Source organism: Cebus imitator, unplaced genomic scaffold (genome assembly GCF_001604975.1).
Source record: "Cebus imitator isolate Cc_AM_T3 unplaced genomic scaffold, Cebus_imitator-1.0 Scaffold158, whole genome shotgun sequence".
Classification (NCBI taxonomy): domain Eukaryota; kingdom Metazoa; phylum Chordata; class Mammalia; order Primates; family Cebidae; genus Cebus; species Cebus imitator.
This window is the reverse complement of record NW_016107473.1, coordinates 3596375-3601359: the sequence shown is the minus strand read 5'-3', so window position 1 is coordinate 3601359 and position 4985 is coordinate 3596375. Positions and strand designations below refer to the sequence as shown.

The window sequence follows — 4985 nt, the reverse complement described above, 5'->3', positions numbered from 1 at the left end:
AAAAAAAAAAACAAAGAATGGATGTGAGAAAATATGGAGTGGTACCTTTGGCCACATATGTGCATATCTACAAGAAAGGTGATAATGTAGACACCAAGGGAATGGGCACTGCCCAAAAAGGAATGCCCCACAAATGTTACCATGGCAAAACTAGAAGAGTCTACAGAGCTACTTAGCATGCTGTTGGCATCATTGTAAACAAACAAGGGCAAGATTCTTGCCTAGAGAATTAATATGTATATTGAGCATATTAAGCACTCTAAGAGCCGAGATGACTTCCTGAAAGTGTGTGAAGAAAAATAATCAGAAGAAAGAAGAAAGCTAAAGAGAAACCTGAAGCCCCAGCGTGTTCCACACAGAGAAGCACACTTTGTGAGAACCAATGAAAAGGAGCCTGAACCGCTGGGGTCTATTAACTGAATTCATGGTATAACAGGTGTTAAAAAAAAAAAAAGAAGCTGAAGGAGAAGACTTCTAGACTGTAAAGGAAGAAAAAGGAAGAACAGGAGGAGGAAGGGAAAGAGGAGGCAAAAATAAATTTGAAAGCTCTTTGAAACCACAAAATATGGTAAAATGAATAATTTTAAGAAGAGAGTACACTGTAAATCACATCTTAATGTTCATATTAATATGTAAAAATTGTGTATAGAAACTAGAGATAAGTCTGTATAGCTCAAAGAGAAAAGAAACAATGTAAACATTAGTACAAAAAATGAATGTAATGTAGTTATTCAAATGTAGTTCAAAATATGTAAGATAAGGTGAAGAAGAGATTAAATTATTAATAAGAATTGGGGAAGGAAAAAAATCAGATGTCAAATTAAGCATTATATTAACTAGGATAATTCAGGTCTCTACTAGGACATGCACACGTATACACACAAACACACACACATATGGAAGGGAATTGCATTCTTTGTCTTTGATGACAGAGTTGGGAATAACCTAAAAGTTACCTTCAAAGCGTCAAATGTTTAGAATCAATCTGAAAGAGAATGGTATTAAGAGTCAGGATCATAACTACAAAAAAGGAAAAATAGGCAAGCAGAATTAGTAAAATTTGTTGACAATAATTGAGGTTAAAAAACTGGGGTGTATAATATATTACCTTTTCTAATCATATTATGCATTTGTTATTTATCCTTTCTTTCAGGTATCTAATCATCCAATAGTTATCTAAGCCTGGCTCTGTACCAAGTCCTATGCTAGGAGCTAGAGCTTGAAAGGCAGATGGTAATCTCTGCCAATGAGAAATGTATAGTCTCATGGGGAGACACAGACACACTGTAGTACAGGAAATGCAGGAAGGAACGTCACATTTTGGGGGTGTCTACTATGTGGCAAAGAACATGCAATGTACTAAATATCTACATATATTATTTCATGATAATAGCTAAAGCCAATTAATTATAAGTTTGAAAATTTATCAGAGACCTAGAAATTATTCACTCAATTTAATAACTAGACAAAACTTTAAACTTAACATTAAGAAATTGTCAAATAACTTTATTTTTAATGGCAAGGGAAGCTTTTAAGGGATTGCGTCTCTACACATGCAGAAGAAAAAGAACAAAAAAGAAAGAGGTTGAGTTGGATTTGAGAGAGAAAAGGGGATTACATAAAATAATGTCTGAAGTGAGGTTGAGCAATGGAGACATTCTTGAGAATGGTTTTTACAAAAGTAAAATAAATTCTGAAATTTATGAATGTTGAAATCAAATAATAAAGGGAATCATTTAACTGAAGACTACACAACTCAAGAACTGAGTTGAATGATTATTTTCTGTTGGAAACAGAATGTGCTCCTGGATATCATCATGGCCTTACTGCTAAGCTCTACAAGATGTCCTAACATAGCCCAGGGGATGCCTGGAACTGTGACCCCAAAGGCACATGGAGGAAAGCTTATGTGGGGCCCAAGTGTTCACGGGTCCACAGGCATTATTCTTTATCAGGCACAAACAAAAGGATCTTTTAAAAGTTCACAGTTTTCAAGAACAAAACCAACTGCAAAACTAGCAGAAGAAAAGTAACCAAAATTAGAACTAAAATAAATGAAATTGAGATGTGATAATGCATACAAAAAAATCAATGAAATTAAAAGTTGGTTCTTTGAAAGAATAAATAAAATTGATAGGCCACTAGCTAGATTAATAAAGAAAAAAAGAGAGAAGATCCAAATAAACACAATCAAAAATCACAAAGGTGACATTATCACCAACCCCACAGAAACACAAAAAATCCTCAGAGACTGTTGTGAACACCTCTATGCACACAACCTAGAAAACTTAGAAGTAATGGGTAAATTCCCGGATACATACAACCTCACATGATTGAACCAAGAATTTGAAATCCTGAACAGACCTAGAAATCCACATAGCTTCTACCCAAAGCCTCCTAAAACTGATAAACAACTTCAGTAAAGTTTCAGGATACAAAATCAACGTACAAAAATCAGTAGTATTTCTATACACCAAAAACATCCAAGCTGAGAGCCAAATCAAAAAAGCAATTCTATGCTGTAGAAAAAAAATGCAATTCTATTCACATGAGCCACAAAAAGATTAAAATACCTAGGAATACAGCTAATAACGGAGGTGAACAATCTCTCAAACAAGAATTACAAAACACCGCTGAAAGAAATCAGAGACAACAAAAACAAATGGAAAAACATTCCACGCTCATGAATAAGAAGAATCAATGTTGCTAAAATGGCCATACTGCCCAAAGCAATTTACAGATTCAATGCTATTCCTACCAAATTACCAACATCGTTTTTCACAGGATTAGAAAAAACTATTCTTAAATCCACATGGATTGGCCTCCCAGCGCGGGGTCTCTGTAGGCTGCTGCCACCCTCCGCTGGCCTGGCCTGGACTGAAAGCTGCACCGCAAGCCTGGGCCTGGCTCTGGGCATGGAAACCAGGGCTGGTCGGACATGGGCAAGAAGCACAAGAAGCCCATGTCCGACAAACACCTCTAAGAGAGGTATTAGAGAATCCCTTGAGGCTGGTCCTCGAAGGATGAGAGAACAAAGTCACTGAACTCTCCATGGGCAGCTCAGAGCATGACTCTAGCCTCTTCCAAGGCAAAAACGATCGTAACAAACACAAGGACAGAAAGCAGAAAAAGAGAAAGAAAGGAGAGGAGCAGCTTCCATGGGAAGACAAAGAGAGAAAACGGAAAAGAGTTAAGGAGGATAAAAAGAAGCGAGATGGCGATCTTGTGGAAAATGAGGCAGAAAAAGACTTCCAGTGTCATGCCCCTGTGAGATCCTCTCACAAGCTCTTTAGCCAAACAAGAACAGACAGACACCCCTTCAAGAAGCTTTGAATCAACTGATAAGACAATTGCAGACAAAAGATCCAAGTGCTTTCTTTTCATTTCCTGTGACTGCTTTTATTGCTTCTGACTACTCCATGATCATTAAACACCCAATGGATTTTAGTACTATGAAAGAAAATGTCAAGAACAATGACTACCAGTCCATAGAACTAAAGGATAGCTTCAAACGAATGTGTACTAATACCATGATGTACAACAAACCAGAGACCATTTATTATAAAGCTGCAAAGGAGCTGTTGCACTCAGGGATGACAATTCTTAACCAGGAAAGAATTCAGAGCCTGAAGCAGAGCATAGACTTCATGAGTGACTTGCAAAAGCTCAAAAGCAGAAAGATAGAACAGGTGCCTTGCAGACTGGGGAGGATGGAGGCTGCTGGCCAAGAGAGAGAGGACTCTGGAGATGCTGAAGCACAAGCCTTCAAGAGTCCCAACAAAGAAAATTAAAAGAAAGACAAAGATATGCTTGAAGATAAGTTTAAAAGCAACAATTTAGAGAGAGAGCAGGAGCCACTTGACCAAATCGTGAAGGAATCTGGGGGAAAGTTGACCAGGCAGGTTGTGAACAGTCAGTGTGAATTTGAAATAAGAAAACAAGATGGAACCACAACGTTGGGACTTCTCCATCCTGTGGATCCCATTGTAGAGGTGTTACATTTGAATTACAGACCGTACAGTTCTTATGCACTGCGTTATGACTCCACGTTTGCAAATATCAGCAAGGATGATTCTGATTTAATCTATTCAGCCTATGGGGAAGACTCTGATCTTCCAAGTGATTTCAGCATCCTTGAGCTTTGGGCCATATGCCAAGATTATTGATATATTTTGGCTGATAGTTTACTAGATGTTTTAACAAAAGGAGGGAATTCCAGGACCCTACAAGAGTTGGAGATGTCATCACCTGAAGATGAAGGCCATACTAGCACACTGGGCACAGCAAAAGAAATGGAGATTATAGAACTAGAACCAGCAGGGCGTTTGGACTTCAATACTCAAGACAGGCTCACAGCACTGAAAGTAGTAACAAACTTTGGTGTTCCAGTTGAAGTTTTCAGCTCTGAAGAACCTAAAGTATTCAGAAGCAGCTTGATGAGACCACCAAATTGCTCAGGGAGCTGCAGGACGCCCAGAACGAGCATTTCAGCACCAGACCCCCTCCCAATATGGTCTGTCTCTTGGATCCCTCGTACAGAGAAATGCATCTTGCTGAACAAGTGACCAATAATCTTAAAAACTTGCATAGCAAGTAACTCCAAGTGATATTGTAAGCATGTATGGATTTCAAAAAGCAATGGGGATTTCCATTCCTTCCCCCATCATGGAAAACAACTTTCTAGATTTAACAGAAGATCTTGAAGAACCTAAAAAGATGGATGTTGCTGAGTCTGGACCTGGTGGGAGTTGAGGCACCTGGTACATTCAATATACTTATCCATTCTTAACTTAGAAATGCTTTTCAGAAGATATTAAATATTTATAAATTGTGTTTTTAATTAAACTTTGGGACAGCGAATTTGAATGTTCCAGAGGTTGGAACTTGTATTAGGTAATAAAGCTGGACCTGGGAAAAAAAATAAAATAAAATAAAATTCACATGGGACCAAAAAAAGAGCCCCAATAGCTAAAGCAATCCTAAGC

General features: G+C 37.9%; 1 pseudogene; it reads left to right on the top strand.

The window, feature by feature from the left end:
- Positions 1 to 2938: 2938 nt before the first annotated feature.
- LOC108314618 lies at positions 2939 to 4752 on the top strand (annotated as a pseudogene).
- The last annotated feature ends 233 nt before the right edge of the window (positions 4753 to 4985 follow it).